We start from the raw sequence: 14,435 nt of genomic DNA, 5'->3' as shown, positions 1-14,435 counted from the left end.
ATGGTAGCAAGCAAACCAGCCCCAGTGTACTTCTGACATGGATGGAAGCCACCTACATCCATAGTTACTGCTGTTTCACCTGTATGTTTATTGTACTCTTTGCAGATAATGATTTTCTGGGCTGTTAACAAATTGTACATTCAAGGTCTGATTTATGGATATTCAGTGAAGCTTACTCCTACAGTGGTACCTCTTATACCATCCATTGGGATTAGGGGAACCTCAGGGTGGCTTAGCACGTAACTTGGATATTGTCTTTACATTTAGCTATAACTACAGAAGTGGTCATTCTTCATACAATGATCTTTTTCTGCTTTACTGTTTTAACACATATAGATATATGTGTAAACTAACATATCATAAATATCACATGTATGTTGATCTTTGCAACTGCCTACATTGACATCTGTGACATATCCCAATATCAACTTATAGGTGTAGCTGGATGTAACTGTGACAACACCAGTTTTGTACTACTGAAGTTGTGGTGCAAATATTTTACAGGATTAGCATTTACTTATCCAAATATCCACCAACATGGGTTCTAGTCCCACCTCTGTGTATATGACATATCCTAAGACATGGGCAGTTATCACCTGGACATGGGCAGTCATCACTGAATGCAGTCTTGGGCATTGACTACGATATTACATTGGGTTGAAATGGCTAGGCTTAAAATGACCTCTGGGTCAATAGCCTAATAATCGCCTATGATCCTAAGATGTGAAATGGATTAACGATAGTGTATATTTTATGTTGATGATGTTAAGACATGATCATCAATTCAGACATGTTTATGCTTATCTGTACATGATGGTAATATAGAAAACACTGATTGTTTTGCATTGCACTGCACTGTATCGGACAGGCATTGCATTGGCATATGTTTTTAAGGTTGATATGCTAATAAGTGTATCTCCTGTGCAACATATGTTATGTGCATATCACCCTTTTTCCACATGTCAAGCTATAATAGGCTAGATAATTTTTCCCTCAGTGAAAACAAAATCATCATTGAGGTTCTGCAGTAATTTGACCAAATTTCGCTAGGAAAGAAGTGTGATAGTGTGTGGAGACAACTGTGTCTGAACATTACAAACATGATCAATGCTATGGATAGGCACAACTGTTCAAGCAGGCCTGCTAGTGACATTGTTCCAATATGATCATCAGTGTAGTCAACAGACTCCACTTATATGAGAGGAAGAGAAATGTTATTGGAATTGGGCCAACAATGAAATAACAATATTCCCTGGCCACCCACTGTAACACCTACAAGGATCATCATTTACAAGTGCTTTGTTATACAACTAAACAAGAAACTAAAAGGTTTAATTAAGTTCAATAAGGCCAACTGCAAGGTCAGGATTACAGGCTAAGAACAATCATAAGGCCTTCTTCAGTTATGTCCATAACCTTAAAGGTAACACAAAGCAGCATGCTGTAATAGTGGTGAGCGGTACCACTTTCACCAATCAGAGTAACACACAGCAAATCTACTGGCTGATAAATTCAGTTCAAACTTCACTCCCCCCAACTCCACCTTAGCTCCACCAGGTGAAATCCCATCCAACATACTTCTCCCAATTATTAGTCTAGACCAAGTGCTGGCAGCACTCACTAAAGGAAGAACACTGCCTCTATGGTTCCCAGCAACATCCCCAGTTGCCTCCTGAACAGTCTAAAATATGTCTTATCAGGACCACTTGAGGCACTCTTTAACTACAATCTTGAAACTGGCTATGTTTGAAGTAAATGGAGCACCAGAACAGTCAGTCATTCCCCTCAATAGAGTGGGTCATCAACCAACGCAGGAAAATACAGACCCATCAGTCTGACAAGCCTATTATGCAAAGCCATGGAATGAATTATCATGTAAATGATAAACAAGGACATTGGCAACCTTCAGACACTGGACCCATCCCAGTTTAGCTTTGTTAATAGAAGATCACGCCTACTTAACCTAGTACACTTCTTTAGGAGGGTTACCAAGGCAATCGACTAGGGTAAAAAGGTTCATAGTGAATATGTTAACCTAGCCAAGGCATTCTATACAATACCGCACTCACATTGATGGCAAGCTCTCTGAGCTATGCACAAATCCCTACTGAATTGCTAGTTGTCTCACAGACAGGATCCAAAAAATCAGGATCGGTGAGATCACTTCCACCAAGAGGCTGAGCACCAGTGGAATACCCCCAGGCTCTGTGCTGGGCCCACTCCTATTTGGCATCTATTTCTTGGAAGTCAAGGCTAACATTCAAGACCTCTGGATCTCCAAGTTCACAGATTGCAAATTGAGAGCTACTATAGACTCCCCCAAGCCACCAACATCTTGCAAGAGGGTTTAACACCGACAAATGACTGATACCAAAGCAATGGCCTAAAACCCATTCTCAAAAAGTGCATTATAATGACCTTTGAGAAACTGTCAAACCAAAGTTAATTACTCCATAAATAAAATACCCCTAACAGTGATCCATTAATAAGGAATCTGGGAACATACATAGACATCAATCTGGCCTTTGGCCAATACATAGCTAAGGTAGAAAGAAAACCATTCTGCCACCCAATTTATAGGTAAGGGTATGGCATCCAGGTCAAAGGAAGTTATAGTATCACTCTAGTCGGCCCTTATCAGACCTACTATTGCATAAAATGCCTCCTTTGTCATGTATCTAATCAGGCACTTGCAACCGTTGGAATACCTGCAAATATTTCTCACCAGAAGAATTCAGAGCATGAATACGTTGTCATACACTGATCACCTAAAGGCTCTGTCTCTGTATTCAGTCTTGAACATGCTGCTGATGGATCTGTTACACATGCAGAAAACAAAGTGCATCAGATGCATTAGATCCAGGGGTATGAACTTCACTTGTGACATACATAGAACATTCTGGAGAGACTGATATGTGTCCCAAAGGATCCCTGTGTTATGTAATAGACTTGCTATCCATGTAAAACAGAGTTCATCCCTGACTCTATTCAAATGAAACCTTGACAATTAGATGGGGAATCACAGAGTTACCCCCAGTCTGGTCCTCATGTTCCTTATGGGCAGAGAGGTCATCAATAAAAGAGTATTATCCTAATACTCCACCCTATAAATCCTTAGTTACCTCCCTACTAACATGCCCCCATACCCCATATAGATGCACATGATACTTGGGATGCAAATGGTTTGAGGTGTGTGGCTAGGTTTGGAAGGTCCCTAGTGGTCATTAACCTAGTAACAGCCTATGAAATTATGAACCAATACATGGAGGCAATATTAAGGCAAATGTTCCAAGATATATAGATATGTACAACATTAAGGACATGTATTCATACATCTTACCTTCTTTTTATTAATGTCACAATGGCAGAACTAAGTCATATACAGCAACACATTCCAGATGTGGACACACACAGTACGTTTTGTCACATTATATTACCTAAACAATACATAGATAACAATATCAGCACCATATGTACTGTTGTGTATTTCAATTGCATAGGCCTATCAACATTAGGGCACCAGTGATGCATCTCCTTAGTTTGTTAGTGTGATCAGTAGCTTTTGTGTGCCTCTGTCTCTTGTTATGCTTGAGGTGTATGCTCACATGTTCCACTTTAACCTACAGGTTCATCACTGTGCCAGATGGTATAGTCACCTATCAGGGAGGACAGACCTGGTAAGGCAGTTCATATGGTTGCTATACTGCAATACTGGTTAGCACATCTGTGATATTTATAATTGTTAACCTGTTCATCTTCCTAGGTCAGTTGCATCTTACAGAGCATCATTGTCCATTTGGTATGTCTATATCTTATATGTTGTGTATTATACATCATTGCAATGCTACATGACACATATGCATTTACTACTAATTTGTCTATGTGTCACTTTTTACATCACAATGGCATTTCAACCCTCACAGCTGATGGTGGAGTCAAGTATGTCATTATGTATGTTTGTTTTCATATTGCCCTTCATATTTTATTGATATGTGACTGACATGGTGCAGGGCCGCCTGTACCACCCACATCCATGCCAGCCTGATGATTCCATATCACCATGATTATTCATTGTAGTTATATGGTTGTCCAATAATGTCAGTCATATCCTGCCTCATTTGACCTCTGAGACTATATATGACAAGTCACTTTTGTCTCTGTTTACAGCACATTCACTTCTTGCCTTCTGCAGTATCCCATCCATTGATCCTGATATAGGCTGTGATGTGCCTTACTGTGATAGTGCAGCTAATGGCACATGAGGCATTGCACTGGTTTCACTGTCTGACCCAGAAGAGGATAGTCATGTGTGTCATGCTGTAGAGTCTAATAGGAAGGATAGTGTGGCTGGCCATTCCAATGATGTAGGGGCATCAGATATTGAACATGATGATGACCATGACCCGCTGTCCCATATTCAGTCTTCTACTGAGAGTAGAGTTGATGTTGGTGGATAAGTGTCAAAGGGTGTACACTTACTGTTACAGGAGCATGTTCATTCACAGTGATGTCTTGCCTCTGATCTGCATGTACTTGACCATGCCACCAGTTGTGTAGCACACCAGCTGTATGTGTTACATGAAGGTCAGGAGCACAGACATGGAGAGGTAATGCAGCATTAGCTGCACAGCATGACAGTGTGGTATCTGTTGCACACTCTATTGAAAGGCATGTTGAAAGGTGCTAGAGCAATGCCATAGTAAAAAAAAACAGGTGTTATTTATCCTGATTATACTGACCAGATTACCTCAAGTGAGGAGAGGCTAATCGTCTCTCTGTAGACCCAGACGTGGCCTCGTACATCATTGTCTGTGCTGCAATGTGCACATGGCTCACCCTTGGCACTACAACCACCTCTGTCTATGCATTTCCCTTTGTTATCCTCTTGCTGACATGTCCTTCACCTATGTCCCTTCCCATATTTACCTGCTTATGCACACATACATGTGTATGTATATATATGTTGTGTCTTTCGGCTTTTCCCGGTTAGGGGTCGCCACAGCAGAACTCCGGTCTGCTAATGATTGGCAGTGGATTTTTACGTGCCGAGTTGCCAGCCCTGATGCACAACCTTCAACGAAGGTACGTCCATTCACGCATGTCTCCACACAGATGACGCTCTAGCTGAGAATCGAACAGGACAACATCTTACTGTGAGGCGACAATGCTACCGCAGCACCACCACTGCAGCTGTGTATGTATGTATGTATATATATATATATATATATATATATATATATATATATATATATACATACACACCTATGTTGCTGTACCCCAAATAATGATGCATGTTCCAGTGGCTAATGTGTACTGCCTGTTATTGATGCTCTGCATGATTGATCATATTCTTTCATCTGTATTACTCATATTGCAGCAATCACTTGTGCATTGTAGTGTTACATTATGTGTGACATTCCATGTTAGGAATGTAATGCAAAACTTGTTTGTGACATAGGTATATTTCATTTTGGCTGGTCCTCAGTACTCATGCTGTTGTATGCTGTGTAGCATGTTGTACAACATTGTTACACATCACTATGCTATGTGTGATGCATAGGTTTTATGGTAACACCCCTGCAAGGTTATGATTGATGTTGATACATTCCCATACACTGTATGAGCCAACATTTATTGTGATACTGGCTGTTGTGTAACTAACTTAATATGCTACTTTTCTGTATGATAATATCCTATCTGGACAACAACACATATGCTAGTGTGATCTTTTTTGGAGCAGTACCTTGCAGGGAGTATTCCTGTGCTGATTTTTCCACTGTAGACCTAGAAATATGTTCCTTGCTATGTTATGTCTATGTGTTTATGGTATTGAAAATGAACCATGTACTTATGTTATGTATGATGTTCAATGTGGACAACTAATGGGCTGTTTCTATTAGTTGTGATGTGTGTTACTGTTGTGGGGAAACACTATGTGAAAGTCACTGTTTGTCTGTGTACTCTTCTTTACATGTGACGTTTCATGATTTAAGGTGTGAGTAATATGCTGCCATGTTGCCTGAGCTAGGACATATGGCTGCAGCTTCCATCATCCATGCCTATTTCTTCCCACCCCTGTGTCCTCCTAATCATCCTGTGGCAGCTCTGATAGCTCCAATAGCTCTATGTCTAACATATGTGACTCTTGGGGTAGTTCATCAACACCTGCTGATCGTAGGCCACCATGTTTTGATGTTATGTTGTGCAGCATGTCATTCATGGTGACTATCTATGATGCCTTTTCTGATGTGTATCAGAGTGAACCCCCAGATGAGTCCAGACATCTGAATCTTGATTTCAGCACACCAAGCACACACTCAATGGTGTTCCATGTTGTGGTGTGTGCTCTTTTGTATGTATCCTTAGCGCATTTTGATAGAGCTCTGTGTAGTGTCATATGTCAAGTCTGCAGTGGATAACTCCAGTCACCTGTTTATTTATTGCATTCAGTATAGCAGTAGTCATGTACTTACCAATTTTGAAATCCAAGCAGCAAGTAATAAGATAATTTATTTATTTATTAGAGTATGTAATTTTTAGATACCATGTCTCAATAATAGTAATGTAAAAGGGACATTTCTTAATAAAAAATGTTTTAATTTGATTAGTGTTTTTGTCTGATAGGATGGGCTGTGTCACATGTCTAGTTTTAAATTATTTAAGAAGATGATTGTTCTTTTAATCCTTTGTAACACTGAGGAGGGACTTGTAGTCCAAAAGCTTTGTTTTTTAGTATTTTGATTAAACGGTTCAACGTTGTGGAGTGTGCTTTGTTGTTTTATGTTGTTTTGTTTTTACCTTACTTCACTTTCCCACTTTGTACACCTTTTTTATGAATTTGAAGTTTTATTGTTTTGGTGAGCGAGTGGACGTTGGACTGTTAAGATGTTTTTACAATGACACAGACAACTACAGCACAGAATGGCTCCATGTGTAGGTCCCTGCATACAATATTGCTACGAGAGAATCCGCTAATATGTCGAGCTGAAGTTATAGCAAATGCAGGAGTGAGTGTTACTTGTGTAACATCTCAGAGGGATGAGTTTTCTCTCAAAATCCAAACCCTGGAGCGCAAGGTAAAGACTTTTAAAAACTGCAATGGCAGCATTTTAGCTTTCTTCCTTACTTGGATTTGGGTACTGTTCCATGGGATTTGCATGTGTTGAATATGCCATCGTATGGAAATACCTATCTGGAGCTCTTTAAGAAATGGCAGGAGTTGAATATTAAACTGGGTCTAAATTACATGCTCTTAATGAACAATTTCTTTGTTAATATAGAGGATGAGCTGTGTTCTGAAATTGAAACATTAGGGAAACAACTGTCCAGCTCTCCTTCTTTTCATGAGTATGTTTCACTTTATGATGACATGTTAACCCATGTGTGTGACTTTAATAAAGAGTTAGAAGCAACTAAAAAGAAAAAGTTGCAGCATGATTTAAATGATTTTAGTAATGGCCAGATATTTTCCTGGCCGAAACGAACTGTTAATAAGAATCCAGCTATTACTGAACGATCTAAAAAGGGCTCTATGTATCAATTAGACGTGTTTGAGCCCATATCCAACCAACAGCAAGGGAATGTGATGAGTGAACCACCATTGGATGGTGGATCTGTTTCCATCCAATAGCAGGACAGGAGAGATATTTTTATGATGTCACCTATAGTGGGTCATCCTGGAGAGAGTTCTTCAAGAGGAAGGAGCAGAATGAATGCGGGCATGACTTCTGAAGGTGAAAACTCTGCAAATAAACAGTTGGATGCGAATCCAACCCCTTTTTAGACAAAAAACAGTGTGTAATAATGAATCTACCAGAACAGATCACTGTACAGAAGCGAGATCTATAGAGGAAACTTTCACAATCACGCGGAAGACCCAGGAATGGGCCTACGACATGGAGCAGAGCAAACAGACAATAGTAAGTGCTACTGGAACAGCTGCTAACTTCTTGGACATTTGTAATAAAAATGTCAATGGTTTTTTCTATCTTAAACTTATCGGACTATGAACTTTCAGATGTTGATATCTCTTTGTTATCGCGTGGCATTAAATTTATTCCAGCTGGTATAGATAATATGGCCAATGCTATTGCTAATTTGAAAGTGTTTATGCGTAATATGCATTTAAAATGGATCTTTAAAGATTCTAACCTGTTTACATCGAATTCATGCAAAAGAAGTAGTACATTTATACCTATGAGTGACCCAGTTATAACAGCCTTTAATGACATTTGTGACAAGCAAATTTGTGAATTATATGAAAGGAATTCTTTTAAGAAGATGTATAATTTAACTATTGATGAATCTGATGCCCTTGAAGCCTTGCAGAATAATGAGAATATAGTGATTAAAAAGGCAGACAAAGGTGGCTGTATTGTATTGATGAATATGTGTGACTATATTACTGCAATGAATAAATTAGTTTCCGTCATACAAGCATTTAAATTAATTAATGATAAGGAAGTGAATGGAATTATTAGTAAAATTAATATGTGCATATATGACTTGCAACTGATGAATGATATTGATATAGATACTTTTAACTTCTTTACTGTAACGTGCCCCACCATCCTGGTGTTATACAGTTTGCCAAAAATTCACAAATCCCCCCACAAACCACCAATGAGACCTATTGTCTCTTGGAGGGGATGGGCAACAGAACCCTTATCGATCTACTTGCAAAATGTGTTGAAAGTTTTTCTAGATTATATACCTAGTTATATCAAGGACAAGGGTGACTTCTTAACTAAGTTACAGGAATGGTATGATAATTCAGTGAAGGAATTTTTGTTTGTAACATTAGCTATCAAGTCACGTTTTACTGTTATCCCTAATAGTTATGGTATTGACCGAATAAGGGAGATTCTTAGTGAATATGGCCAATATACTGAGAGATAAATTGAAATGGTTTGTGAACTTTTAGAATTAGTATTAGAAAATAATATATTTATTTTTAACAAGCAAATATATCATCAAACATCAGGGGTGGAGATGGGTACTGCAATAGCGAATACATATGCTAATTTGACACTGAATAAATGTGAAGAAGCTAGTGTGCATGGTGAGGCTAATACACATGCTTCCAAAATTTTATTTTACAAATGTTTTGTTGATATTTATTTTAATTTGGCAAGGTGACCAGGATGAATTAAAAACATTTTTATGTACCTGAATCAAACTACTGATTTTTACAGTTTGAAATGAATGTTTCTGAAATTGAGATACATTTTTTAGATGTTCAATTATTGTCAACTGAAAATGGCTTAGATACTTGTATATATAAGAAGGATGTGCATGCAAATAAGTATTTTCATAAAAATAGCATGCACGCTCAGCATACCTTTAACGGTATTACTAAGAGTCAGTACTTGCAGGCTAGTAGGTTGAGCACCAGAACTGATGCTTGTATTAAGCAGATGGAAGAAATGACCAATGGGTGTCTAATGAGAGGTTATAACCCTAATGAATTGGATCTAGTTAGGGATAATGCCATGAAATTGAGGTATGGAGAAGCTAGACAATACTTCTCAAATCATACAAGTAGTAATGTTGTAGTGCAGCAGGGAGCTGCTGCTCAAGCTTTAAGATACTTAATGACCTACAGCAGAGCGAGCCAATCAGTTGAGGGGATTATTAGAAACAATTGGGATATTTTGAAAGCCATACCTGGTCATGAGAAGTGGTTGCCTGATAAACCACTGTTTACATATAGGAATTGTGAGAATTTTAAACAATGTTTGTGATATAAAAATTTTGCTTTAAATAAAAAGAATTGTATTAGCTATAATAGGAAGGGAACTGTACCATGCTATAACTGTTCCTGTTGCTTAAGTATTTGTCATTCTAATGAATTTGTTCATCCTGTTAATAGAAGGAAATTTATATTTAATTGTACTGCAACCTGTAACAGTTCTTTTATTGTATATTTAGCTACCTGTCTATTATGTTCAGGTTTCTATGTGGGAAAATCAGCTAGAAGGCTGCGTGACAGGATAATAGAGCATAGATCAGATATACATAGAGGGATAGAAACTAATTCTTTGGCAAAACATATACAGGAACATGGTGATTCCCACCAATTTGTTTTTAGAGTTATAGATACTGTACTTCCTAACATTAGGTGTAGTGATATTATTAATAAATTGGATATTAAAGAATATGAATGGGTTGTCCGTATGCAAGCAGATGCATACCCGGGTTTGAATAAACAAGTGACATTAAAACCAATTTTGAAATCCAAGCAGCAAGTAATAAGATAATGTATTTATTTATTAGAGTATGTAATTTTTAGAAACTATGTCTCAATAATAGTAATGTAAAAGAGACATTTCTTAATAGAAAATGTTTTGATTAGTGTTTTTGTCTGATAGGATGGGCTGTGTCACATGTCTTGTTTTAAATTATTTAAGAAGATAACTGTTCTTTTAATCCTTTGTAACACTGAGGAAGGACTTGTAGTCTGAAAGCTTTGTTTTTTTAGTATTTTGATTAAACGGTTCAACATTGTGGAGTGTGCTTTGTTGTTTTATGTTGTTTTGTTTTTGCCTTACTTCACTTAACCACTTTGCACACCTTTTTTACGAATTATCAGAGTGAACCCCCAGATGAGTCCAGACATCTAAATCTTGATTTCAGCACACCAAGTACACACTCAGTGGTGTTCCATGTTGTGGTGTGTGCTTTTTTGTATGCATCCTTAGCACATGTTGATGGAGCTCTGTGTAGTGTCATATGTCAAGCCTGCAGTGGATAACTGCAGTGACCTGTTTTAGGGGGCTTAAAAACAACTATGTATTCTTCAGGCTTACTGTTCAGATGTGCAGATATTGCATTCAGTATAGCAGTAGTCATGTACTTACCTAGTAAGAGTCCCTCTGGTAAGTTGCCCTCAGAGCATTTTCCTTCTAAATTGCTGCATCATGCACACCACCATGGTGTGTTTCCATGGTATTAGTAATGAGGCCATCTATGGAGCACACTCCCTGACAACTGAGCGATGGTCACTCATTTCTATTGAGTTAAGATTCAGCATCTGATACCACCAAGGTTTTGAATGGAAAATGGGTGCAGTCATTTGCACCACTGACACAGGGGAAGTTGGCTACAGCATAGAACTTTTGCATGGCAGTTCTGAGCTCTATGTTTATTGTGGGGAAGATGATGCTGTACATTACTGCCAGGAACTGTCCTAAAATGCAGTTAGTGGCTGTCTGGGACACTATGTTACTGCAGTATCACACACATGCTGCTGAAATGTCCAAGAGGCCAGTAAACACAGACTCAAACAGACTTTTGTTTCCTCTGGTATTTTGTTATCCCACAGACTGCAAGCATACATGTGTGGTGTACACTTCCTGTACACAGCCTGCACCAGCTCTTTAGCTAATCTGTATCATCTATCTATTATCTCTTTTTCAAAGTGATGGCTTAACTGTAGTCTGTCTCAACACTTTGCTGGCTGCCTTCTGGGACACATTTTCAGACAATCCTGTATTATGGCTTGTAGTACCCCAGCCTGCTCCAGTGCATTAAATGCAGCTTGCATTTTTTTCTGGAGTTTTATTTTATGGAATCCACATGATTGCTGAGCAAATCACAGAAAATTGCAATGTTCATGGTAAGCACAAATGGTCTCCACCACGTACTTTCATGAAATCATTGGTGCACTAGTCTGTCGCACTTTATTTTCATTTCGTAAAAGAGCATGGTAAAGGAAGACTTTAACATACAACCGCAGAAGTGATTTCAGAAAGTATGCTGCAAACAGTCTGAGTACTTATTTATTCAGCATAGGATAATTACAGATTCTGGGCATGCCTATTGAATTCCAAAATGCATCATGCATGTCCAACACAACTTAAATGTGACAAAGTACAATGCTGACTCTGTTTCCAAAACTCTTGGTGAATGCCAAACTGCAATGCAAGGAAACAAAGCTATTGCCATGGAATCTTACAGAATCTGTAACAATACTGATAAAAAAAAAAATACCACCTGCAGTGAATGAACTGCAACAGACCATAGTCATGCAAGCTATGAAAGAGGATCTGTCTGTGCATCTTAGAAGACAAACCAAGAAACCAAAACACAGCTGCAAGAACCACCACAGATAGTATCCTTTCCTTTTCATTCACAAGGTCAGTTCAGTGAACAAACACAAGTCACCACGTTGTTCAAATATTCCAATCCGTTTAATAAAAATCAAATGAATCCAACCAAGATGAAGTGCTTTTCGTCTTTACAAAGTACAAAGACTTCCTCAGATAATTAGCTGTTCCCTCTATCCCATTTAAATTACCCTCCTATTAAATCATGTGCTACATTTCAACCAATACACTAGATTGATTAAAATTACCTATTTGTTAAGGAGTTTCTAAAATAACCACTAAATGAAAAAGACTTGATTAAGTCTGAACTACATAAAATGTAATATGATATATAAATATATATGAACTATTAAATACATGTATAAAAACTGCATACACAAATCCTTCATACTGTATGTTAATTTTAAAGTATCCCTATTTCATGCACTTCAAAATGTGCTTGTATTAAGTACACCTATTTAAGTTTTTTAATTTTAAGGTTGCCACCCATCCCGTTGTCAGCGGGACACTCACGGGTTGAGCTGCCTCATCCTGTTGCCCACTGTGGAAAGTAGTGGGACTTGAAAAGTCCCACTTTTCAATTGCACTGAATTGCTGTGGAAAAGCCGCAATTACTTCCGGCTTTTCCACGGCAATTCAGTTACGTCACCAACCCAGACCTGCAGGCAAAGCTGCTGCCTGTTAGATCTGGGTGCTGTAATTCATGCAGCAATTGGCTGCAATTCATGAAAGGGGTGGGGATTGGGGCAGGAAGAGCCCTGCATAAATCGCAGCTGTAGGAGCGCTTTGTTTTAAGCGCTTCTACAGCCGCTAACAATAATAAAAAAAAAATGTTTTTTTTTCTAACGAGCCAGTCAGTCAGCCATCCATCCATCCATTCATACAGCCATCCATCCATTCTTCCAACCAGCCAGCCATCCAGCCATCCATCTATTCATCCAGCCAGCCATCCATCCATTCATTCAACCAGCCAGCCATCCATTCATTCAACCAGCCAGCCATCCATTCATTCAACCAGCCAACCATTCATAGGTTCATAGGTTCATAGGTTCATACTAGGCTATCTGCCCTAGGGCATTTATAAGCCTAGCCAGAATGTGTTTGGCTTTCACCACCCATTTTAAATTTATTTTGCTATGCCCTTTTTCGAGGTTAGTATACTGTGCCTCCGTCTAACAGTGACACAGAAGTGATACCCGGGGTAAACCTACGATCTCCCATCCACTCATCAAGATTCCTCTTGAAGAGAGTCAATGAGGGACTCTGCCTAACCTGGACTGGGATTTTATTCCAGAGTGAAGGGAGCCTCTGGGTTATGAATCTGTCCCTCCAGCATGTCCTATTTATTTCAGTGCTGAGGTTCAAGTCTCTCGAGCGTAGCTCGATGGGATTTGGATTTTCTGAGGTGCAGCATGTCCATTAATTCCGGGTTGGATGTGGCTTTATACGTCAGGCACAGATCGCCTCTGAACAGGCGGTATGCCATTGAGTAGAGCTGGAGTTTCTTTAACCGGGCAGCATATGGCATCTGTTTGAGCCCTTTGATCCTCTTGGTGAGGTACTTTTGGGGTCTTTCCAGTTGCTGCAGGTGTCTGGTAAGGTACATCCCAAAAGGGGCATTGTACTCAATTATGGGCCTGATGAGGGATGAGTAAAGAGGCACGATGACCTCCCCTGATCTAGATGTGAATCCCTTCATGATTAGGTGGGCTGTATAAAATGTTTTTCTAACCACTTTGGCCACGTGGTTGTCAAATGAGAGATTACTATCAACTTGGGTCCCCAGGTCCCTAATTACTTCTTCTGTACATAATGGATTTCCACCTATGTGGTAATTTGTGGGCACTTTGTTTTTGCCAAAGGGGATGACTATACACTTTTTGGCATTTAGCTTGAGGCCATGGCTCTGGCACCAGTTGTCTGTTTCTATGAGGCCCTTTTGGAGGATGCTTGTGTCGGCTGGAGAGTCTATTATGGCGCCCAGTTTGCAGTCATCTGTGAACTTGGTCAGCCACAGTCCTTCCGTGTTGGCCTGTACCTCCGAGAAATATATACCGAACAAGAGAGGTCCCAGGACTGAGCCTTGTGGGACACCACTTGTAACTGGTTTGGAGTCTGACATGGCTCCAGCAATTCTAACCATGTGGGTTCTGTCCTTGAGCCAGTTTGCAATCCATCTAGTGACATAGGGGTTTATATTTAAGCTGGTGAGCTTATCTATAATGCCCGAGTGGGGTATTGTATCGAAGGCTTTTGTGTGGACCACCTTCCCCTCGTCAATGGCCTTGGTGACTGTTTCAAAGAAATCAACCAGGTTTAAGAGGCAGG

This window comes from Protopterus annectens, chromosome 2.part2 (genome assembly GCF_019279795.1).
Source record: "Protopterus annectens isolate FY-2018-M chromosome 2.part2, PAN1.0, whole genome shotgun sequence".
NCBI classification, from domain to species: domain Eukaryota; kingdom Metazoa; phylum Chordata; order Ceratodontiformes; family Protopteridae; genus Protopterus; species Protopterus annectens.
The sequence above is the reverse complement of the archived record's forward strand: the minus strand, read 5'-3'. Positions refer to the sequence as shown.